A 26,855-nucleotide genomic window follows, 5' to 3' on the forward strand; every position below is an offset into this window, starting at 1 on the left:
AAAATTATCTTTACCTGCACACAGAAGTACTCCTTCACTTTCAAGTACGGAAAATCAGGTTGGCATCTGATTTCTCAACAGCAACATACAAAGCAAGACAGATATGGATGCATATTTCCAATAAATCTAAGGGGAAAAGTGTGAGCCAAGAATTTGATCTACTGCTAAGAGATACTTTGCAAGAAATACATGAAGAATTAGGCAAATAGAAATTTTTATTAGAAAGCCACAGTAGGCTAGATCCACCTTAAGGAGGAACAGGATAATCACACAGTCTCTAAGTATCTCTGCTAAATATTTATTAATTACTGTGTGTGTTAAGAAAGATATGAAAATAAAAGTGTGTATATATAGGGTCGCTATAGGATCACTGGATCCCTGATGGCCAGTAGTTAAAAGCTCACCTGCTAATCAAAAAGTCGCCAGTTCAAACCCATCAGCCATTCTTTGGAATCCTATGGGGCAGATCTACTCTGTCCTATAGGGTCACTATGTGTTGGAATCAACTGGATAAAAATGGGTTTTGGTTTATATGGTCTCTATGAGTAGAACTCAACTCAACAGCAATGGGTTTGCTTTGTTCTGTTTATATATGTATATATGTTTATGTCATGGCTTGGGTCAGGTATACCTAAGTCTTCAAGGTGACATCTTTGCTTTTCAACACTCTGAAGAGGTCCTTGGCAACAGATTTGCCCAATGCAATGTGTCTTGATTTCTTGATTGCTGCTTCCTTGGGTGTTGATTGTGGATCCAAGTAAAATGAAATCCTTGACAACTTCTATCTTTTCTCCTTTTATCATGATGTGGTTTATTGGTCCAGTTGTGAGGATTTGTGTTTCTTTATGTTGAAGTATAATCCACATTGAAGCCTTCTTCATCAGTAGGTGCTTCAAGTCCTCTTCACCTTCAGCAAGCAAGGGCCTGTCATCTGCATAACACAGGTTGTTAATGAGTCTTCTTCCAATTCCAATGCCCCATTCTTCTCCATGTAGTCCAACTTCTTGGATTATTTACTCATCATACAGATTGAATAGGTACGGTGAAAGCATACAACCCTGATGCATACTTTTCCTGACTTTATATCTCTCAGTATCCCCTTGTTCTGTCTGAACAACTGCCTCTTGATCTATGTACAGGTTCCTTATGAGCGCGATTAAGCATTCTGGAATTCCCATTCTTTGCAACGTATCCATAATTTGTTATGATCCACACAGTCAAATGCCTTTGCATAGTCAATAAAATACAGGTATACATCCTTCTAGTATTCTCTGCTTTCAGCCAGGATCCATCTGACATCAGCAATGACATCCCTAGTTCTATGTCCTCTCCTGAATCTGGCCTGAATTTCGGCAATTCAATATATGGAAACCCTGGTGGCATAGTGGTTAAGTGCTATGGCTGCTAACCAAAAGGTCGGCAGTTCGAATCCACCAGGTGCTCCTTGGAAACTCTATGGGGCAGTTTTACTCTGTCCTATAGGGTTGCTATGAGTCGGAATTGACTCAATGGCGGTGGGTTTTTTTTATACTGTTGCAGCCTCTTTTGAATGATGTTCAGCAAAATTTTGCTTGTGTGTGATATTAATGGTATTGTTCGATAATTTCCACTTTCGGTTGCATTGTTTTTCTCTGGAATAGGCATAAATATGGATCTCTTCCAGTCGGTTGGCCAGGTAGCTGTCCGCCGAATTCCTTGGCATAGATGAGTGAGTACTTCCAGCGCTGCATCTGTTTGTTGAAACATTTCAACTGATAGTCCACCAGTTCTTGCAGCCTTTTTTTTGCCAATGCCTTCAGAGTAGCTTGGATTTCTTCCTTCAGTACCATCAGTTCCTGATCATATGACAACTCTTGAAATGGTTGAACATCGACTAATTCTTTTTGATATAATGACTCTGTGTATTCCTTCCATCTTCTTTTGATGCTTCCTGCATCATTTAATATTTTCCCCCATAGAAATCCTTCACTATTGTAACTCGAGGCTTGAATTTTTTATTCAATTCTTTCAGCTTAAGAAACACTGAGCGTGCTTTTCCCTTTTGGTTTTCTATCTCCAGCTTTTTGCACATGTCATTATAATACTTTGTCTTCTCAAGCCACCCTTTGAAGTCTTCTGTTCAGTTCTTTTACTTCATAATTTATTCCTTTTGCTTTAGCTGCTCAAAGTTTGATAGCAAGTTTCAGAGTCCCCTCTGAAATCCATCTTGGTCTTTTCTTTCTTTCCTGTCTTTTCAATGACCTCTTGCTTTCTTCATGTATGATGCCCTTGATGTCATTCCACAACTTATCTGGTCTTCGGTCACCACTGTTCAATGCATCAAATCTATTCTTCAGAGGGTCTCTAAATTCAGGTGGGATATACTCAAGGTCATATCTTGGCTGTTGTGGACTTGCTCTGATTTTCTTCAGTTTCAGCTTGAACTTGCATATGAGCAATTGATGGTCTGTTCCACAGTCGGCCTCTGCCCGTGTTCTGACTGATGATATGGAGCTTTACCATCATCTCTTTCCACAGATGTCAATTTGATTCCTGTGTATTTCATCTGGTGAGGTCCGTGTGTATAGTCACCATTATGTCATGAAGAAGTCATTGGTCTTGCAAAAGTCAACTACACGATCTCTGGCATCGTTTTTATCACCAAGACCATATTTTCCAAATACCTATCCTTATTCTTTGTTTCCATCTTTTGCATTCCAATCACCAGTAATTATCAAAGCATCCTGATGGCATGTTCAATGAATTTCAGACTGAAAAGCTGATAAAAATCTTCTGTTTCTTCATCTTTGGCCTTAGTGGTTGGTGCATAAATTTGAATAATAGTCATATTAACTGGACTTCGTTGTATGCATATGGATATTATCCTATCACTGACAGCTTTGTACTTCAGGATAGATCTCGAAATGTTCTTTTTGACGATGAATGCAACACCATTCCTCTTCAAGTTGTCATTCCCGGCATAGTAGACTATATGATTGTTTGACTCAAAATGGCCCATACCAGTCCATTTCAGCTCACTAATGCCTAGGATATCAATGTTTATACATTCCATTTTTTGTGATTTCCAATTTTCCTAGATTCATACTTCATACATTTCAGGTTTTGATTATTAATGGATGTTTGCAGCTGTTTCTTCTCATTTTGAGTTGTGCCACATCAGCAAATGAAGGCCCCAAAAGCTTTACTCCATCCACATCATTAAGGTCGATGCTACTTTGAGGAGGCAGCTCTTCCGCAGTCATCTTTTGAGTGTCTTTCAACCTGGGGAGCTCATCTTCCAGCACTATATCAGATGATGTTCCACTGTAATTCATAAGGTTTTCAGTGGCTAATTCTTTTCAGAAGTAGACTGCTGGGTCCTTCTTCCTGGTCTGTCTTAATCTGGAAGCCCACCTGAAACCTGTCCTCCAATATCACTGCAACCTGCAAGCCACCACAGTACCATAAACTGACAGACAAGTAGGGTAAGCACTTACTGATGCAGATCAAAGGCCAGAGCCTTCAGTATGGAGCACCTCTCAGCATAAAGAAGATAAAAATCCTCAAAACTGGACCAAGAAGCAACATCACAATAAACGGAAAAAAGATTGAGGTTGTCAAGGATTTCATTTTGCTTGGATTCACAATTTACACCCATGGAACCACCAGTCAAGAAAGACACATTGTAATGGGCAAATTGGCTGCAAAAGATGTGTTTAAAGTGTTGAAAAGCAAAGATGCCACCTTGAAGAATAAGGTGCGCCTGACCGAAGCCATGGTGTTTTCAATCACCTCATCTGCGTGAGAAAGCTGGACAATGAATATGAAGGACCAAAGAAGAATTGATGCCTTTGAATTGCAGTGTTGGTGAAGAACATCAAATATAGCATGGACTGCCAAAAGAATGAACAAATCTGTCTGGAAGGAGTACAACCAAAATGTTGCTTAAAAGAAGGATGGTGAGACTATGTCTCACACACTTTGGACATGTTGTCAGGAGAAATCAGTTCTTGGAGACGGACATCATGCTTGGTAAAGTGGAGGATCAGTGAAAAAAAAAGACCCTCAACAGGATGGATTGACACAGTGGCTGCAACAATTGGCTCAACCATAGAAACAATTATGAGGATGACCCAGGACTGGGCTATGTTTTGTTCTGTTGTGCACAGGGTTGCTATGAGTTGGAACAAACTCAACGGCACCTAAAAAACCAACATATGTTCATGTGTTCTCTTTCTCACTTTTACAAAAGAAGTATAGGAAATATAAACCAGAAGCCAGTGATAATTATTATTATTAAATTAAATGGTCATTACCAGTGAAAATCACTTTTAGACATCTTTGGAAAAATGTCTAATTCCAGTTCTGAGCAGTAAATGCAGAAGATTAACTTTGACATTTCTTACCACAGAACAAGAAATTTATTAGAGTCTGCTGGTGTCATATCTGAAGGACTTAGTGATCAAGAGAATGTTTTTGAGTTAAATTTTTATTGGCCAAACTTGGGACAATGGTGGCATCAAAATGTATGATTATTATAATGGATTTGAAATGATAAAATTTGTTAAAATCCATAAGTTCATAGTGATAATTTAAAAGTTACTTGTAATCTTCATAATATAAAACACCTTATAATTCTGAAAAACAATAATTAAGTTTATTTAGTCTGCTTTTCCTGTATGAATTATATTCATTTTGCAATTTCAGGTTTGTCTGCATTGAGGAAGGAAAGTTTTGGGTCCTTAAACATCAAAGGAAGAAAGGAAAGAAAAAAGGAATAAAAGAAAGCAAAAAAGGTAGTGGGTAAGGGAGGGAGGGAGCCACAAAAGAGAGAGGAAGTAAACATGAATGAAAAACAAAAACATAAAAAGGTATAATTCTGAGATTTCATAAAGCTAGGGATAATGAAAAACTCCTAAATGCATTTAGAGAGACGACAGAGGAATGAGAATGATATGTGTTATGGATTGAATTGTACGCCCCAAAAATGTGTGTCAACTTGGATAGTCCATGATTTCCAGTATTGTGTGATTGTCTACCAATTTGGCGCCTGATGAGATTTTCCTAAATTGTAAATCCTACTTCTATGATGTTTATGATGTGGGATTAGTGGCAGTTATATTAATGAGGCAGGACTCAATCTACAAGATTAGGTTGTGTTTTAAACCCGTGTCTTTTGAGGTAAAAAAGAGAGAAGCAAGCAGGGAGATATGAGAGGCCCCATATCACCAAGAAAGAAGCACCAGGAGAATAGCTCGTCCTTTAGACCTGGGGTTCCTACGTTAAGAAACCCCTAGTCCAGGGGAAGATCGATGACAAGGACCGTTCTCCAGAGCTGACAGAGAGAGAAAGCCTTCCCTTGGAGCTGGAACCCTGAATTCGGATTTCTAGCCTCCTAAACGGTGAAAGGCAGTGGGTTTTTGGAGTGGGTAAACTGTGAAAGAATAAATTTCTCTTTGTTAAAGCCATCTACCTGTGGTATTTCTCTTATAGTAGCACTAGATAACTAAGATAATATGCAATTTCTCAAAACCAACACAGCATGCTAGAATATAAAGGAAAAATGCGTTCAAAGTTTAGAAGGACAATTACTTCAAATTTAAAATTCTTTACAAACTGAACTGTTAATCATGTGTGAGGAAAGAACAAAGATCACTTATAGCATGTCTGGACTTCAAATATTGACTATCAAAGAGGATGACAATATTTCTTAGCAAAATGAGAGAATGAACAATGAAGAAGAAGATAGAGATCTTGGAAACACAGCATCTAACACAGGAAATCAGGAAAGGGAAGTCTCAGCAGTACAGTTGTACACATTCTCTAGAGAATAAACTCTCTAGACTGAAACGGGAGGACTGAAAGCACTAAGACAGAAATCTCCAAGACAATGAAAGAACAAAAGATTAATAAATATAATTGAGCTTTTGAAGAATATGATTGGCACGTGTGTAGATTTAACTGAGCAAACAGGAAAATAAAGTTTTTGTTATTAAAAAAAATCATACAGAAAAGAAAATATAAGGGTGATCCACAAGTTGTCTTACAGTGGCACTTATTTGCAAGTCCTTAATAAAAACTGAAGTTCAAATTACTGAAAATCATAATACACTATCAATGAAGAGGGAAATGGGAGGGTTTAAACAAACAAACAATCAAAAGAAAGAATTATTATATACTAAAATAAGAATGAAAGTAGTCTTGGTGGTATAGTGGTTAGTCATTCAGCTGCTAACCAAAGGTCAGGTGGTTGAAAACCATCAGCTGCTCTGAGGGAGAAAAATGTCTGATTTTGTAAAGATTATAGCCTTAGAAACCCTGTGGAGCAGTTTTACTCTGTCTTATAGGGTCATTATGAATCAGAATCAACTCTATGGAAATGGGTTATAACAGGAAGTTAGTTAATATGTCTACAATCGAAGACAAAAAAAATGATGTTAAATTTACAGAGAAGTAGACTTCCAGCCAACATGGTGCCACAGGCAGAAGCACCACACTGTCCCTCCACAGGAAAGACCTGAAAAACTAAGTAAAACAGAGACAAACGTCGTTCCTGGAAACCAAAGTGTCAAATGAAGAGATAAAGAACTCAGCTAAACACCGAATGGAATAAGAAACTGACAGAGGACTGAGAGTGAGGAGAGATATGTGCTGAACTCCCTTATCAGCTAACTCAAGGTGGATTTGCCATCTTGGACTCCTGTCAGGGATTGGAGGACAGGGAGTACAGGAATGCAGCTTCATGGAGCTTCCAGCAGGAGATAGAGCACCGGGTAACCAGCAATACATGCTTTCCCACCCCCCCACCCTTCCCCACTGCTCTAACTCTGAGCTTCCTGGCTGGTTGTGATGTCTGGGCCATCCAGGAAGTGCAGCATCTGTGCTGCTTGGATTTGCTCCTCCCACATGGCAGATAGGCAGATAAGGAGTATGGGAAAGCAACTTCATGAATTTCCCAGCAGGAGACAGAACACCTGGCAAAGAGTAATATATGCTTTTCTAATCCCCAACCTTCTCCCGCCTACCCTTTTGTGTCCTCTGCTTCCTGCCAGCTGCAGTCTCTTGGCTGGGAGGCAACTGCTTCCACCCCAGGCTGCTTGGATTCATCCCACCCACATTGGCTGGGTCCCTGAGCTGGTATTGCTTCTTTCCATTTCTTTTGGTTTCTTCCATGTTTCCAACCACCTAGTCCTTCTTTCTCAAACACCTGGCTCCATGTGCCATCTTTGCTTCTTCACAAAAGGTTGTGAAGCCCCATCCCACTGGTGGGATACCTGGGTTTTTTTTTTTTTTCTTTGTCCCGTTTTGTTTGTTTTCTTTCTCTTTTTGCCCTTGGGAGCCCCTTCAAGTTGGGCTGCACTGCACAACTTAGGAACCACTCTCCTAATCTGCACAGCCATGTAGGAGGGATCCCTGGGGGCATTACTTTTTTTTATTTCTCCCTCTCTTTTTCTCTTTCTGTCTTTCTACATTTCTTGATTCTTGTCTGTCTATATTTACCTTCTTTTCCTATCTCTGAATACCTGGTGCTGTGTGACATCTATACTTCCTCGAGCCAGGCTACACTGCCCAGCTTGGGTCCACTACCCTAGTCTTTGCAGCCACACTGATGGGACCCCTGGGGGCTTTTATTTTCCAAATTTTTATCTAGTTTTTTTTTCTTCCTTTTTCTTTATTTTCCCTTTTTGCTTTTCTCCATTTCTTGGTTTCCCATTTCTCCACTCCAAAGGCAAGCTCCCTTAGCACTCTTTTTTTTTTTTTTTTCCTTTTCTTGTTTCTCTGTTTTTGGCTTCTGTTTCCCTCTCCTCTTTTCCATACCCATACTAGCTCCATGCATCACAACCTCCCCCCTCTTTCTTGCCTACTCACACCATGCACTGAACATCACACCCCCGAGCTGCACAGGCACAGCCTACTGGAACCTGCCCAGCACTGATTCCTGGCCAGCCCTGTTGGCCCTAGTATGTGCCACAAACAACCCATCCCAGCCCCTCCCTTTCAGCTTGGCCTGCCCTGCTGCACCATAGCTGAATGACTGGACCTGTCCATTGGACAAGCAGGTGAAAAGTATCATGAAAACCGACAAGCAACAACAGAGAACACACAGCCCGCCTACTCAGACATAAACAAATAAAACAAAAAAGCAGGACTGAACAAACAAATCTACAATCAAGAAATGAAGAAAATAACTACTGAATGTACCAAAGACAGCAGACAATATCAAAAGGTACAAAAAAGGACAGGGTGGTTGCACTAGATATCTAAAATTAAACACCAGATGACTTTCCAGTAGAAGAAAAGGCACTAGAACTACCTGACAGGGAATTCAAATCACTAATATTCAGAGCTATCCAAGAGTTGAAGCAAAAAGGAGACAAAAATGAGGGAAAAAATAGACAAATTTATGGAAAACGCAGACAAATTCATGGAAAACAGAGACAAAAAAATGGAATAATTCAGGAAAATAATAAGGAACAAAATTGAAAAATAAATTCACAACTGGAAATCATATAAAAACAGCAATTAGAAATCCAAAAGATAAACAACAGGATTTCAGAAATGGGGAGTCTCATAGAAGGGCTGAGAAGCAAGTTTGAAACGATGGAAGACAAGATCAGCGAAATTGAAGACAAACAGTTGGACACAAATTTTTTTGAGGAAAAATCAGAAAAAAGAACAAAGAAAAATGAGGAAACCCTGAGTATTAAGTGGGATAAAATCAAAAGCAAAAACTTGCAAGTGATTGGAGTTCCAGAACAGAGAGAGAAAATGGAAAACACATAGAGGATCATTGAAAAATTGCTGACAGAAAATTTCTGTAATATCATGAATGATGAAAAGCTGACCATCCAAGAAGCTCAACAAAGCTCTTATAGGATAGATACCAAAAGCAAAACAACAAGGTATATCATGTTCACACTCACTAAAACCAAAGACAAAGAAAAACCCTGAAAGCAGCTTGAGAAAACAGAGTCACAGAGAAAAAAAAAAAAAAAGACTAAGTGCTGATTTTTCAGCAGAAACCATGAAGACAAGAAGGCAATAAATAAAACCTTGAAAGAAAAAAACTGCCAGCCAAGAATAACATACCCTGCAAAACTTTCATTCAAATATGATGGTGAAATTAGGACATTTCCAGATAAACAGAAATTAAGGGAATATGTAAAAACCAAACCAAACTTACAAGAATTATTAAAGGGAGTCCTTCAGTCTGAAAACAAACAACATCAGACCACAGCCTGAATCTAGGAGGCAAGATCTCACCAGCCAGATACCAACCTAGAAAATGAACTCTCAAGGACTACCCAAAACCAAAAGAATTGCAACAGGGAGCCAGAGAGGTTAATCTGTAAATGACAACGACAACAGAACAATAAAAGTGGGAATAAATGGTGTAGTTATAGAGCTTTCTAATGGACACGAAGGCAGGGCGATATCAAGTAATAAAAGACTGGTTCAAACCTAGGAAGATAAGGGTAAATTTCAAGGTAACCATAAAAAGATTTAACAAGCCTACACATCAAAATAAAGAAGAAACACATAAAATCTCCATTAAAAACAAAATCGAAAAAACCAAAAGAAATGAGAAAGAAATCAACGAACAAAAGCAACTCAGCACAAGAGAGTAAGAGGAACAAAGAAAATGTTACCACCACAACAACAAAAAGCACTACATCTATTAATAATTACACTGAATGTAAATGGCCTAACTGCACCCATAAAGAGACATACAGTGACAGAACGGATAAAAAACAAAAGCAAAAAAAAAAAAAAACAGGATCTATCTATATGTTGCCTACAAGAGACACACCTTAGAGGCAAAGATGTAAATTTATTAAAAATCAAAGGATAGAAAAAAATACATCAAGCAAATAACTACCCAAAAAAGAGCAGGAATGGCAATACTAATCTCAGATAAACTAGAATTTAAAACAAAATTCACCATAAAAGAAAAGGGCACTATATAATGATTAAAGGGATGATCCATCATAAAGATGTAACCATAATAAAATCTATGCACCCAATGACAGGGCTCCAAAATCATAAAACAAACTCTAACAGTACTGAAAACAGAAATTGACAGTTCCACAATAATAGTAGGAGACTTCAACACACCACTCTCCGTAAAAGACAGAACATCTAGAAAGAAACTCAGTAAAGATACAGAAGAACTAAAAAGCACAATCAGCCTACTTGACATAGACATATATAGACCACTCCACAGCTGCGAAGTACACATTCTTTTCCAACATACATGGAACGTTATCCAGAGCAGATAACATCTTAGGCCACAGAGCAACACTCAACAAAATCCAAAACATTGAATAATACAAAGTATCTCCTCTGACCACAGTGCCATCAAAGTAGAGATCAACGACAGGAAGAGTAAGGAAAAAAAAAAAATCAATTACATGGAAACTGCTTAAAAACAACTGGATAATTGAAGAAATCGGAGATGGAATCAAAAAATTCCTGGAGTCAAATGAGAATGAAAACACATCATGTTGTTACCGTAAAACACGGATTTGAGCCACCTGCTGCAAAGCCAATACTGAGATAGGGGTGAAGTAAGCAGCAAGAGGAGGGCTTTACTGTATACTGGTATACAAGAGACAGAGGGGAATGTGCTCCTCCAAAATCTGCTTGTCTGTTGGAGACCAACCAGAGGGTTTTGTAGAGTTAGGGCTTAGGCTTGAAGAACCTGGAGGATGTCAGTTCCCCTTTAAGTGGGGGGTATGTTGACTACATTTCAGACATGTTGACCTTCTGTGGGTATTCTTTAGAGGTCCTTTGATGCCATAGTGGTTTTCATCACGAGATGGGCCCATATTGTCTGGTTGTCTCGTCCCAGATCTTATTGATTGTTGTTCTGCTTGTTCAAGAGGAACATAGGTTAGCTTTAAATTTTACAGAATCATTTAGAATGGGAGAGGGAAAGGAGGAAACAAACCACAAATCACAAAATCACCGGGGTATGCAAAAGCTAACTATGCAAGCCATGTAGAAACAATGCAACAATACCCAGGACGTTAGGCCTCTACAATTTCTTTCTCACGCTGCCCCTTTCAGTACCAATACCTTTGGGACACAGCAAAGGCAATCCTCAGAGGTCAACTTCCAGCCATAGATGCACACATCAAAAAAGAAGAAAGGGACAAAATCAAAACATTAGCTCCACAACTTGATCAAATAGAATGAGAACAGCAAAAGAAGCCCACAGGCAGCAGAAGAAATGAAATAATAAAGATCAGAGCAGGAATAAATGAAATAGAGAATAGAAAAACAATAGAAAGAATCAACAGAACCAAAAGTTGGTTCTTTGAAAGGATCAACAAAATCAACAAACCACTAGCCAAGTTGACAAAAGAAAAACAGGAGAGGATGTAAATAACCCAAATAAGAAATGAAATGGGGGACATTACAACAGACCCAACTGAAATAAAAAGGACCATAACAAAGTACTGTGAAAAACTATACTTCAACAAGTTTGAAAACCTAGAGGAAATGGAAAATTTCTAGAGACACACTCCATACACAAATTAATGCAAAATGACATTGAAAATCTGAACAGACCCATGACAAGAGAAGAGATTGAAAAGGTAATAAACTCTGAACCAAAAAAAGCCTTGACCCTGTTGGCTTCCCTGGAGAATTCTACCAAACATTTGGAAAAGAGCTTATGCCAGTAATACTCAAACTATTTCAAAACATAAAAAGGAAGTGATACTTCCAAATTCATTCTATTAATCCAGCATAACTCTGATACCAAAGCCAGGCAAAGGCACCACAAAAAAAGGAAATTACAGACCAATATTTCTCATGAATATAGTTGCAAAAATTCTCAACAAATTTCTAGCCAATATAACTCAGCATCATATCAAAAAATAATACACCACAACCAAGTAGGATTCAAACCAGGTATGCAAGGATAGTTCAACATTAGAAAATCAATCAACATAATCCACCACATAAAAAAAGGAAAGAAAAGAATCACATGATCTTCTTAATCAATGCAGAAAAGGCATTCCACAAAGACCAACAACCATTCCTGATAAAAACTCTCAATAAAATCGGTATAGGAGGAAAATTTCTCAAAATAATTAAGGGCATATATGCAAAATCAATGGCCAACATCATTCTTAATGGGGAGGGATTGAAAACTTTCCCCCTGAGAACAGGAACAAGACAAGGATACCCTTTATCACCCCTCCTATTTACGCTTGTGTTGGAAGTCCTAGCTAGAGCAATAAGGCAAGAAACAGAAATAAAGGGCATCCAAATTGGTAATGAAGAAGTTAAACTCTTCCTATTTACAGATGATATGATACTATATGTAGAAAACCCGAAAGACTCCACAAGAAAACTCCTGGAACTAATAGAAAGATTCAGCCCTGAAGCAGGATACAAGGTAAACATACAAAAATCGGTTGGATTCTTACACACTGATAAAGAAAATGATGAAAAGAAAATCAGGAAAACAATACTATTTATAGCCCCTAAAAAAACAAAATACTTGGGAATAAATCCAACCAGGGATGGAAAAGACCTATACAAAGAAAACTACAAAACACTACTGCAAGAAACCAAAAGAGATTTACTTAAATGGAAAAACCATGATTATGGGTAGGTAGAGTCAACATTGTGAAAATGACAATTCTATCCAAAGTGATTACAAATACAATGCAATCCTGATCCAAATACCAACAACATTCTTTAAAGAAATGGAAAAACTTACCATCAACTTTACGTGAAAAGGGAAGAAGCCCTGGATAAGTCAAGCGCCACTGAAGCAGAATAAAGTAGGAGGACTTGCACTACCTGACCTTGGAACCTACTGTACAGCTACGATAGTCAAAACAGCCTTGTACTGGTACAACGACAGATACGTTGATCAATGGAACAGAATTGAGAACCCAGACGTAAGTCTATCCACCTATGATTACCTGATCTTTGACAAGGGCCCAAAGTCCATCAAAAAGGAAAAGGATTTTTTTTTTTTAACAAATGGTGCTGGCAAAACTGGATGTCCATCTGCAAAAAAATGAAATAGGACCCGTACCTCAGACCATACTCAAAAACTAACTCAAAATGGATCAAAGACCTAAATATAAAGCCAAAAACGATGAAGTGCGTAGAAGAAAAATAGGATCAATGCTAGAGGCCCTAATACAGGGCATTACCAGATACAAACCACAGCCAACAACACACAAGCTCCAAAGGATAAGCTAGATAACCGGGATCTTCTAAAAACTAAGCACTTATGCTCATCAAAAGACTTCACCAAAAGAGTGAAAAGAGAACCTATACACTGGGGAAAAAAAATTGGCTATTACAAATCAGACAAAGGTCTAATCTGTAAAATCTTCAGGAAAATCCAACACCTCTACAACAAAAAGGCAAATAATCCAATTAAAAAACAGGCAAAGGAAATGAACAGACACTTCACCAAAGGAGATATTCAAGCGGCCAACAGACACACGAGGAAATGCTCAGAATCTCAAATCAAAACCAGAGTGAGATACCATCTCACGCTGGCATTACTGGCACAAATCAATAAAATAGGAAAAAACAAATGTTGGAGGGCTGTGAGGAGATCAGAAGGCTTATGTGCTTCTAGTGGGAATGCAAAATGATACAACAATTTTGGAAACTGATATGGTGCTTCCTTAGAAAGCTGGAAATAGAAATGCCATATGATTCAACAATCCCGCCCCTAGGACTATCTCCTACAGAAATGAGAGTTGTCACATGAATAGACAGATGCACACCCATGTTCACTGCAGCAATGTTTACCATATTAAAAATGGAAACAACCTAGATGTCCATGAACAAATGAATGGATAAACAAGCTGTGGTACATACCCACAATGGAGTATTACACAACAATGAAGAGCAATGATGAATCTGTGAAGCCTCTCATAACATGGAGGAATCTGGAGGGCATTATATTGAGAGAAATAAGCCAATCACAAAAGGACAAATATTGCATGAGAACACTACTGTAAAAACGAATGAAAAGGTTTACATACAATCTTTGATGGTTACAAGGGAGAGGAAGGGTGGGGATAGAAAAACACTTAATAGACAATAGATAAGTGGAATCTTTGGTGACGGGTAAGACAGTACACAATACTGGGGAAGCCAGCACAACCTGTAAGGCAAGGTCTTTGTAGCGCCATAGACACATCCAAACTCCCTGAGGGACCGAATCGCTGGGCTGAGGGCTGTGGGGACCATGGCCTTGGGAAACATCTAGCTCAAGTGGCATAACATAGTTTAGAAAGAAAATGATCTATGTTCTACTTTGGTGAGTAGTGTCTAGGGTCTTAAAAGCCTGTGAGTGGCCATCTGGGATATGCCACTGGTCTCACCCCTTCAGGAGCAAGAAAGAATGAAGAAAACTAAAGGTACAAAGGAAAGATTAGTCCAAAGCACTAATGGACCACATCTACCACGGCCTCCACCAGACTGAGTCCAGTAGAACTAGATGGTGCCCAGCTACCACCACTGACTGCTCTGACAGGGATCACAATAGAGGGTCCTGGACAGGGCTGGAGAATAATGTAGAACATAATTCTAGCTCCCCAAAAAGACCAGGCTTGCTGGCCTGACAGAGACTGGAGCAACCCTGAGAGGGCAGCCCCTGGATACCCTTTCAGCTCAGTAATGAGGTCACTTTTCCGCCGAAGATTGAACAGGCCCATAGAACAAAATAAGACTAAAGGGGGGCCCAAGCCCTGGGCCAGGGAAAAGGAAAGCTGGCAATGGGAAACCCAGGGTTGAGAAGGGAGAGTGTCGATGTGTTGTGGGGTTGTTAACCAGTGTCGTAGAACAATGTGTGTACTAACTGATGAGAAACTAGTTTGTTTTTGTATAGCTTCATAAAGTACAATTTAAAAAAAAATTACAAATCACAAAAAAATAAATTAATTAAATTAAGAGAAAAAATATACAGAGAAGTAGCTACAAAATTAGAAAGTGGTTGCAACTGCAATGCATAGCTTACTGTTGGTAAGACATCACAGCTTTCAAAATTCATTTCTAGTACTATTTTTAAAATTGGCTTGTGATAAGAAATTTAAAAAAAATGTAAAGAATGAAAGCAGGGAGACCAGTTTGAAGCTACTGGTATTGTTCAAGTGAGAGATGAAGAAAGCATGGAATGGCACGCAGGAAGTTAAAATGGAGAGATGTGGGCTCATTTAAGATATATAGATATTCCCCGACTTACAAGGTTCCATTCCAATGACTCCGTCATAGATCGTTTCTGATACAAGCCGAACACCTCGTTTTTGTTTTGTTTTGTTTTCATTATTATTGCCTTTTTTAGATCAGTGTCTTTATAAATCTCATCTTTGTCTTCGGACTTTGACATGAGAATGATAACATCCGCAATTCATAAGCCACAGCAGTGCACATAGTACACATTACTAACAATAAGATGTACAACCCCCCCCAAAATGGATGGTTGTGTGTGCGGTTTGTGGTAACTCCAATACGTTGTAAATGGGCACTCATAGAGATTCCATGCACAACAGAATGAAAGCACAATGCTCACAATCGTTGCTATGTTTGAGGCCATTGTTGAGGCCACTGTATCAATCCATCTCATTGAGGGTCTTCCTCTTTTTCTGCTGACCCTTAACTTAACCAAGCATGATGTCCTTTTCTAGGGACTGGTCCCTCCTGATAACATGTCCAAACACCAGAGATGAAGTCTCCTCCTCCTAGCTTCTAAAGAGCATTCTGGCTTTTCTTCGAAGACAGGTTTGTTTAATATTCTGGCATTCCATGGAATATTCGATATTCTTCTCCAACACCATAAGTCAAGTGCATCAATTCTTCAGTCTTCCTTATTCATTACCCAGCTTTTGCAGGCTTATGAGGTGATTGCAAATACAATGGCGTGGGTCTGGTGCACTTTAGTCCTCAAAGTGACGTTTTTGCTTTTTAACACTTTAAAGAGGTGTTTTGCAGCAGATTTACCCAATGTAATATTTTCTTTGATTTCATGACTGCTGCTTCCGTGGGCATTGATTGCGGATCCAAGTAAAATGAAATCCTTGACAACTTCATATTTTTTTCTCTGTTTTTCATGATATTGCTTATTGGTCCAGTTGTGAGGATTTTTTTTTTTTTAATGTCCTCATGTAATCCATACTAAAGGCTGTAGTTTTTGATCTTTATCAACAAGTATTTCAAGTTCTCTTTGCTTTCACCAAGCTAGGTTGTGCCATCTGCATATCACTTGTTGTTCATGAGTCTTTCCTCATGTTCCTGATGCGACATTCTTCCTCATATATATACTCCAGCTTCTTGGATTGTTTTTTCAGCAGGATACAACCTTGATGTACACCTTTCCTGATATTAAATCATGAAGTTTCCACTTGTTCTGTTCCAGTTACTGCCTCTTGGTCTATGTACACGTTCCACATGAGCACAATTAGGTGTTCTGGAATTCCCATTCTGTGCAGTGTTACCCATAATTTGTTATGATTCACACAATCAATTGCCTTTGGATAGTCAATAAACCACAGGTAAACATCATTCTGGTATTCTTTGCTTTTAGCCAAGATCCATCTGACATCAACAATGATGTCCCTGGTTCCAAGTCCTCTTCTGAATCCAGCTTGAATTTCTGTCTCTTCTCCGTCTATGTACTGTTAACAACTGTTTTTGAGTTACCTTCAGCAAAATTTTACTTGCATGCGATATTAATGATATTGTTTGATAATTTCTGCTTTTCGTTGGATCATCTTTCTTTAGCATGGGCACAAAAATGGATCTCTTATAGTCAGTTGCCCAGGTAGCTCTCTTGCAAATTTCTTGGCCTAATTTAGGGAGTGCTTTTAGCACTTCCCTGATAGAACATAAAGTAGAAATTGGGCCTGTCTTCTTCTGTATTGTGCAGATTAGCTAGGCTAGAAATAGACCTCATATGTGCATGTACACGTGAGAGTACACATATACAAAGAAGACTTGTGAAATTGGTGAGTAAAGGAAGAACTAGTTAACAAATACTTCTGGGACAACTTGTTATCCATTGCAAATCAAATTTTAATTCTTATTTCACCACATTTAAAAATGAATTCCTGTTGAATTAAAGTGGTATGTATAAAAATTATGCCATAAAAAAGAAAATACAAATTATGTTTCTAAAACAGTCTCTACATGAGGGAGGCATATAAATTCTAACACAAACGGAAAAGATAAATACTTAACCAATTGACATAGGGTCATTTATTAAATAATTCTTTCTTTCTTTATTGATTTATGGTATGCTTTTTATTTTATGTAGAAATTTAATTTTGAACAATATGATCTGCTCCGTTGGTTCATCTATTGATTCTTGATCTAAAAGTTAACTGTTTTAATTGTTGGTGCTTCATCTTATATTTTAATATTTAATATACAAAATAGATTTGTTTTTTTCCTAGAAAATCCAGGATTCTAGAATTTCTTTTTATTGTGTTTTAAGTGAAAGTTTACAATTCAAGTCAGTTTCTCATACAAAAACATATACACACATTGTTATATGACCCTAGTTGCTCTCCCTATAATGTGACAGCACACTTTTTTTCTCCACCCTGTATTTCCATGTCCATTCAACCAGCTTCTGTCCCCCTCTGCCTTCTCAACTCCCCTCCAGACAGGAGCTGGCCTATAGTCTCATGTGTCTACCTGAGCTAAGAAGCACACTCCTCACCAGTATCATTTGTGTCTCATAATTCAGACTAATATTTGTCTGAAAAGTTTGCTTCAGGCATGGTTTTAGTTTTGGGCTAACAGACAGTTTGGGTGCCATAACCTCTGGGGTCCCTCCAGTCGCGGTCAGACCATTAAGTCTGTTCTTTTTACTAGAATTCAAGGTCTGCGTCCCACTTTTCTGCTGCTCCATCAGGGATTCTCTGTTGTGTTCCCTGTCAGGGCAGTCATTGGTAGTAGGTGTGCACTATCTAGTGCTTCCGGTCTCAGGCTAATGGAGTCTCTGGTTTATGTGGTCCGTCCTTTCTCTTCAGCTCATATTTTCCTTGTGTCTTTAGTGTCCCTCGTTCTCCTTTGTTCCACGTGGGTTGAGACCAATTGAAGCATCTAAGATGGCAACTTGCTAGCTTTTAAGACCCCAGGTGCCACTCACCAAAGTGGGATGCAAAACATTTTCTTAATACACTTTATTAGGTCAGTTGACCTAGATGTTCCCTGAAACCATGGTCCCCAGACCACCCCTGTCATGGATTGAATTGTGTCCCCCCAAAATATGTGTCAACTTGGTTAGGCCATGATTCCCAGTATTGTGTGGCTGTCTTCTATTTTGTGATTGTAATTTTATGTTAAGAGGGTTAGGTGGAGTTGTAACACCACCCTTACTCAGGTCACCTTCCTGATCCAAGGTAATGGGAGTTTCCCTGGGCTGTGGCCTGCATCACCTTTTATCTCTCAAGAGATAAAAGGAAAGAGAAGTGAGCAAAGAACTGGGGACCTTTTACCACCAAAAAAGCAACACCAAGAGCAGAGCACGTCCTTTGGACATGGGATTCCTGTGCCTGAGAAACTCCTTGACCAGGGGAAGATTGAGGACAAGGACCTTCCTCCAGAACCGACAGAGAGAGAAAGCCTTCCCCTGGAGCCATTGCCCTTAATTTGGACTTGTAACCTACTAGATTGTGAGAAAATAAATTTCTCTTTGTTAAAGCCATCCACTTGTGGTACTTCCGTTATGGCATTACTAGATAACTAAGACAACCCTTCCCCCTCCCCACACTACTGTGTCCCTCAAGGTGTTTAGTTGTATTCCGGACACTTCTTGGCTTTTGAATTAGTCCAGTTGTGCTTACTTCCCCTGTACTGTGTGTCATCCTTCCCTTCACCTAAAATAATTCTTGTCTACAATCTAATTAGTGAATACCCCTCGGCCTGACCTCTCCACCCTCCTAAACATCAAAGAATGTTTTCTTTTGTGTTTAATCTTTCCTTGAGTTCTTATAATTGTGGTGCCATACAATATTTGTCCTTTTGCAACTGACTAATTTCACTCAGCATAATGCTTATTTTGTGTTTTTTGAATTATGCCAGCCTTGTTGGGGCGAGATGGTATCTTATTGCAGTTTCAATTTGCATTTCTTTAAAGGCTAATGATCATGGCCATTTCCTCATGTATCTGTTAACCCCCTGAATGTCTTCTTTGGTGAAGTGACTGGGTTGTCTTTTTGTTGTTGAGGTTTTGCAGCATCTTATAGATTTTAGAGATTAGATGTTGATCGGATTTGTTGTAGCCAAAATTTTTTCCCCAGTCTGTAGGTTGTCTCTTTACTCTTTCACTGAAGTCTTTGGATGAGGATAAGTGTTTGGTTTTTAGGAGCTCCCAGTTATCTAGTTTCTCTTCTGGTGTTTGTGCATTGTTAGTAATGTTTTGTAAAAGGGCTTTTAGCGTTATCCCTATTTTTTCTTCCCTGATCTTTATCATTTTAGATTTTATATTTAGGTCTTTGTTCCATTTTGTTAGTTTTTGTGCATGGTGTGAGGTATAGGTCTTGTTTCATTTTTTTGCAGATGGATATCCAGTTATGCCAGCACCATTTGTTAAAAAGACTGTTTTTTCCCCATTTGACTGACTTTCGGCCTTTGTCAAATATTAGCTGCTCAAGGGGGATGAATTTATATCTGGATTCTCAATTCTGTTTTCATTGGTCTGTGTATCTCTTGTTGTACCAGTACCAGGCTGTTTTGACTACCGTGGCAGTATGTTCTAAAATCAGGTAGTATGAGGGCTCCCACTTTGCTATTCTTTTTCAGTAATGCTGTACTTATCCAGGGCCTCTTCCCTTTCCATCTGAAGTTGGTAATTTGTTTATCCATCTCCTTAAAAAATGCCATTGAATTGTAGGTTGCTTTTGGTAGAATAGACATTTTCACAATGTTGAGTCTTCCTTTCCATGAGCAAGGTACGTTTTCCCACTATGTAGGTCTCTTTTGGTTTGTTGCAGTAGTGTCTTGTAGTTTTCTTTGTATAGGTCTTTTATATCTCTGGTTAGATTTATTCCTAAGTAGTTTATCTTCTTGGGGGCTATTATAAATGGTATTGATTTGGTGATTTCCTCTAGAGGCTCTCTGTGTTGGTGTAGAGGAATTCAACTGATTTTTGTACATTTATCTTGTATCCTGATACTTTGCTGAAATCTTATTAGGTTCAGTAGCCTTTTTGTGGATTCTTTAGGGATTTCTGAATAAAAAATCATATCATCTGCAAATAGAGATACTTTTACTCCTTCCTTATCAATTTGGTTAGGGGATTCAGATCAGGAAGGGAGCAGGTAAGTGGAGAAAGGCTTTTCTCGAAGGGGTATTTTTGGATCTACGAGGTATGTTAAGCACTGGTACTTATCTTTTGCTGACTGACGGCTGCTTTTTGCTTGTTCTGTAGGGTTGAGCAGACTGTTCATTGTTCACTCCTGATGTTGAAAATGTGTCCTGAATGCCGCTGTTTGCCTCTCTGCACTTGCACCAGTGGAATCTGCCTGTGAGTGCCAATTCCAGCCAGGTCAGGTGTGGCAACTCCTCATTGCTTCTAAAACATTTCTCTCTCCCTCTGCTGCTCAGTCCGATTCCTCAACTTTGCCTTTGATGTTCAGGGCTCCTAGCTTGTCATATATAATTGACTCAGTTGTTTTTTTGGGGGGGTCTTTGTTGTAAGGGGGACCACAGGAAGACCCTGACTACTCTGCCATCTTGGCCCAGCCTCCTCAAAGTCTAGAAAATTTTAGCATGATTTTTTTCCAGTTCCCAAAGAAGTCCTTTTCTGATATTTATTCAAACTAAATGCATGTGTGGAATATTTTGGAAGGCATAAGCAACAAAAGAAAGGTACATCCACTCCTCATGCTTTTTGTTAAATAAGTTTCAGTAAGTATCAAGAGTCAAGGCTAAATTTAAACTATCAAAAAAGAAAAAAAAAGCAGAGAAAATAAGGAGGAGAAGATGAAGAAGAAAAAGAGAAAAACAAATTTTTGTTAATATCAGACCTCAGATTAAGGAAAGAAATTTTAAACAAATAAGCATAAAATAAGCTATAAAATAAAAAAATCAGTAAATATGGTTATATCACATTGAAATGTTTATCAAATATAAGTATCATGAACAAATCTTAAAAGACTATCAACATGAGAAACTACTTGCCACAAATTATCACCACATTTTAGTATCTTCTCTATTAGCAGTGGTAAAAATAAATGAGGGGAAAAAAAAGTAAGATCAAAGAAAAGAAACAGATAATTCATAGAAGAAATGACAATGGCCAATAAACACATAAAATAACAGACTAAGGTCTGGCAGAATATTTTGAAATTTCAGTCTTACACATTTTAACAAACACAGACTAATGATTTAGAGATTAATATTTTGTATAAAACATTTTTCTTTTTCTATGGAAGCTTTTAAATAAATTAATTTGCTGCAGAGGATGAAGTTTGTTTAGGAATATTGTAGCTCTTCATGATTTTTTTTCAGATCACTTATCACCTCCTTATTTCTCAGGCTATAATTCAATGGTTTTAGTAAAGGAATTACTATTGTATGAAAAATTGCCAGTGGTATATCTTTATCTTCTTCTTCAAATGGTCGAACGTACGTGAGATGACAAATGTAGAATATTGAGACAGAAAATGGGATTCACCGGTAGAAAAGGTTTTACCTTTCCCCTATTTGGATGTCATTCTCAAAACTGTGAAAAGGATGCACAGGTAAGAGATTAAGACAGTGGTAATGGTGAAGATTTGAATAGGCATTGAAAAAATATATTTCATTAGTTCATTAATAAAACAGTCAGTACAGGATAGTCTGTACAACGGCAAAATGTCACAAAAAAGTGGTCAATTTGATTAGCTCTGTGGAAATTTAACTTTAAAAGAAGCACAACATGAATAATGGAATGCAGGTTAGTAGCTATGAAAATCCCTGTGGTCATATGAATGCAGAGTTGTTCTTTTAAGGTAATATACTTTTATACATAATTTTGCATACATGATTCTTTATATACGATCCCAGTGGAGTGAATGTTTCAAAACAGCCTAATATATTTGCTATATTAGAAAATAAAATGAGAAATTCAAAAAGTATTCATTCTTTCTAAAATAAAAATAATAAATCTATTATATATTAACTTAAATAACTATACTAAATATATATTGAAACTTGATGGTAGGTATATGGTGAGTAATTTCATCTATTTTTGGCATTTTCCATAGTAAAAATTTAACTAAAAAACTCCACGAGGAAAAAAGGTCAAAATATTTAAAAATGTGCCGTAGAACCAGACACAAAAGAACTCTTTTTTTGTCCTAATTTATTGGTGATGTTCTTCTTACCATATATTTGGGTTGGCTTCTAGACAATCTATTGTTTTCCATAGTATGTTTATTGATTCTTGAACTTATATGAGGTTGTTTAAAGTATTGTAGATTTGTCATGCATTTTAAAATGAATATTTTATACATGTCACTTTCAATATTTTCTTGACTTAGTTTTGGGACAAATATTAGAACTTCTTCACCAAATTCTTTGAGCAATTATTCTATTATTTTGATTGAAATTATATTAAACTCTCACCTAAATTTAAAAAGTCATTTAAATGTAGAGATCTATATTAGATCATTAACCACAAATATATTCCAGACTAATTCAAGAATTAAATGTAAAAAATCATAGTATCTAAAAATATCAGTGATTATGAAATTTCATTTTGAGGAGTTTTGAGTGGCAATACAAGAAACTACAAAAGGAGAAATCACTAGATTTGAGGATTTTGAAATGAAAGTATCTGTACATCACAGAACATCATAAGCACATCCGGAAGGCATGCAAATTATTGACAAAAAAATTATTACACCTACATATAAAAATCCAATAGCCTTTTTATATAAAATGTATATATAAAAGACAAGAAAAATGATTTTGAAAGAGTAGGCAAAGGACACAAGCAGATGATTTTTAGGAAAATGTAAATGCTAAACAAATATAAAGAAAATATTTAGCTTCATTAGTAATCATAAATATTCAAAAATCACATCATATAGCCAGGAAATGTTTATTGGATGGTCTGAATATGTCTGTCACTGTGAGAAATCCTGATAATATAGAATCAGATATATCATGGTAGATACAAGAATGTAACAGACTTTGATTTTATTATCCAACAATTTTAATTTACTATTTGTTGTTCTTTAGAATGTTGTTTATATCTATGTAGCTCTTTCCTTTCTTACAGTTGTTGTAAGAAGAAATCCACTCAGTCCTTGATATAAGCTTAGGAGGATTTATTCAGTAAAAACTTAAAAAAGGATACATTTGTATGCAGAGAGATACTAGCTTATATAAGTTAAAAACTGATGGCTTCAGTGAGAGAGTTTCTAACAGGAATAATAAAAGAAATTATAATACAATCATTCAGTTGGTTAGTTTTTGTTTGAGGTCACAAGAAGAGAGGATTAGGAGGCGAGGAAAGGCTTCTATTGAATAATTGTGTACAGAGGCTTACAGTGATTGATTTCAGGAGCTAATTACAGAGGTTTTCAATCATAGTCACATATCCTTTAGAAGGGATAACAAACACATCACTGGTTGGTGTTAAGCAACTCTAACCAGGTTCTCAGGGAGTTGTAATAAACATTCAGTACTAGTGCCTTATATCCCCAAAAAAGCTGGTTAAAACAAAACCATTTTAAGTTGTCTGGGAAACTTTAGTTAAGGCCAGCTCCACTTCCCTTTCAAAATTATTTTAATTACATCCTTTTCATAAAGAAATATTTCTTGGCCCACTTTACACAAAAAGACACCTGTGGCAATATTCCCTTCCTTAGAGTGTATTTCTTTTATATCCTGGTTTGAACCAGAGAGAAACACTCCCTCAGTTCTCAGGGCTACTACAATTAAAGGAGCCAGATATAGCAGGTGCTTGTGAAAAGTAATCCAGCTGAGAGAAGCTGGGCAAATAAAGAGTCCTAGGCAGGCATGTAACAAATAACAAGACCAGATTAATTCATCTAAACACTGAACTTATTGCAATCATTAAGTCTGGGTCAAAAAAGGCCTCATGAACTTCTCCTTTACAGAGTCTTCCTCAGTTTCAGCTCTTACCACCTAATATTTGAATTATTGTAGTTAGTCTCATTGCTTCTAGCCCCTCTTTCAGTCAAATTTCAAATCAATTTTCTGAAAGAAATCATATTACAGTTGCTTACAGTTGGCCCTCCATAACCTTGGATTTCACATATGCAAATTCAAGCAACTACGAATTGAAAATATTCAAAAGAAAAGACAGTTCCAAGAAGCAAAACTTGGATTTGCCACGTGCTGAGCACTACAATGAATCCACATGAATGAAGTGATATGTAGGCATACCCTGCTGTAATGTGCCACCATTTCACAGATCCTCAGTCTTTCTCCAGCACTCATTGTTTGAGCATTGTTCACCTCGCGTCTTCTATGTATGCTACTTGTGTTGTGTGCACCCTTTCTTTCTATGAAAAAATGGCTCCCAAAAAGCAAAATAGTGGTCAAAGCAACCCCTTAAAGGCTAACAGGGACCGTAAAATGCTATCTCTGGATGAGAAAATAAAAATCTTAGATCTTTGTTTTTTTCTTTTATTTTTTTTAAATTGCATTTATTTTGTTGTTGTTGAGGATATACAGGGCAGAACATACCACAATTCAACAGTTTCTACATATTCAATTAAGTGACATGGATTACATTCTTCAAGTTGTGCAAACATTCTTACCCTCCTTTTCTGAGTTGTTTCTCCCCCGTTAACACAAACTCACTGCCCCCTAAGGTTCCTATCTAATCTTTCTAGTTGCTGTTGTGAATTTGACACCATATAGATAGTTCTTAAGAGAGCATAATGCTCAAGGCAGACATTTTTAAATAGTTAAGATGAACAACTGTTTCCTTTTAAGAAGACTTCAGGGGATATTTTTGGTTTAAGGTTTAAAGACAGGGCAGATTCCTTAAATTATTCTCAAACAAGGAAATTTTTTTTAAGGAAAAACTAGATTGGTGAGATTCACAAGGTAAGTGAGAGAGTTATGGGAAAAACCATTAATCAAATAAATAGGTTCTTTAGAGAAAAATATAATGATCATAAGTATTAACTTGTTTTATGTTAACATATGGGTTGACCAACTTGCTCATGGAATCAATCTTCTTAAATTAATTCTCTGGCTAATAGAAGATGGAACTCTAACTGGAAAAATCTTCCTGTGGAAAAATCTTTCTAAAATGACTCTACTTTCCACCTTAATTTATTATTAAGTTTTCAGAAGATAACAATTTAGAAAAGAAGAAAGTGAATTTAAGAGGCTGCTTCCAAAAAACCAAACCAAACCTGTTGCCCTTGAGTGGATTCTGACTCATAATGACCCTATAGGACAGAGTAGAACTGCCCCATAGGGTTTCCAAGAAACAGCTGGTGGGTTTGAACTGCTGACCTTTTGGTTAGCACTCCAGTTTTTAACCACTTCACAATCAGAGGTTGCTCACAGGTCCCTGAACCAAGAGATTCACTGAATAGTCTTGGTAAACAGGTGGGAGGAGAAAAAGATTATAATAGAATGCTACTGGGGAGGTGAACTCCTTTCCAGGTGTTAATTTCTTTGCAAATAGTCCAAGGCTGTTTAGAAATGGGAGTAATAGTTTAGGGTGAAACCAATCTCCACACATAAAAGAGCCTTTCAGAAGCCCAAGGATCAGCAGCCCTAGTGAGAAGCTGGCATATGGTACCTTGGCTCCTAATGAGAGAAGCAAGTGGGAGACCCCACCCAGCAAAGGACCCTGAGATTAACTTGTTTGACTTAATTTTATCCAATAACCATCTATTCTTCAATCTTCCTATAAAATTTCTTTCTTTTGCTTTTCTCTAATCGTTCTGTTTGTTTTTTCTTTAGGTGAAAGTTTACGAAGCAAATTAGTTTCTTATTAAATAATTAACACACATATTGCTTTGTGGCATTGACTACCATCCCCACAATGTGTGAACACTCTTCTCAACCTCTGACTCCCCATTTCCATTTGTTCAGCTTTCCTGTCCCTTTCCTGCCTTCTTACCTTTGCTTTTGGTCTAGTGGGCCCATTTAGTCTCTTGTAAATGGTTAAAGTATGTGTGTTATTGTTTGTTTTATACGCCTGTCTAATCTTTGGGTGAAGAGTGGACTTCAGGAGTGACTTCAGTAAGGAACTTAAAGGGTGTCCAGAAATCTTAGATAGTTTGAAAAGTGGCATGTCACTCGTTGTGGTAGGCCGTAAAGCTGTTAAGAAAGAATTGGGCATTCACACAATAAAGCAGAAAGAAGCTGAAATTTGTGCAAGTGTTAGTGGACATGCTATCCCTACAATGGTAAAAATGGTCTCTGGTTCTTGATAAAGTGCTTGCAAAGACTGAAAAAATATTAAGTGTAAGCATTAACAAGTATTTACACGGCATTTACAATGTTTTCGGCATTATAAGCAATCTAGAGATGATTTAAAGTATACTGGAGGATGTGTGTAGGTTATATGCAAATACTAAACCATATTATATAAGGGTCTTGAGCACCCTCAGATTTTGGTGTCCACTAGGGTCCTGAAACCAATTCCCTGCAGACACCAAGAAACAACTGCACTCTGCTACAAGGAAGACATCAATGTTTGATGCCTCTAAGAAAAATTCAGAACCCCTGATGAGGCTTTAACATCGTCAGTAAATGAATCCTATTCCATCCTTATTTTTCACACTCACCAACTGCTTTCACCAATAGCTCTGCCAGGTTTCTACACCCATCCTTCAACTTCCTCATTTCCTCCTACGATTGTCACACTCATTTCCATAAACATTGACTCTGCTTATGCT

At 37.6% G+C, this 26,855-nt stretch overlaps 1 pseudogene; it reads right to left on the reverse strand.

Annotated features, from left to right (window-relative positions):
* Positions 1-21,419: 21,419 nt before the first annotated feature.
* On the reverse strand, positions 21,420-26,802 carry LOC135228325 (olfactory receptor 5K4-like; annotated as a pseudogene).
* Positions 26,803-26,855: the final 53 nt, after the last annotated feature.

Source organism: Loxodonta africana, chromosome 20 (genome assembly GCF_030014295.1).
Source record: "Loxodonta africana isolate mLoxAfr1 chromosome 20, mLoxAfr1.hap2, whole genome shotgun sequence".
Lineage (NCBI taxonomy): Eukaryota > Metazoa > Chordata > Mammalia > Proboscidea > Elephantidae > Loxodonta > Loxodonta africana.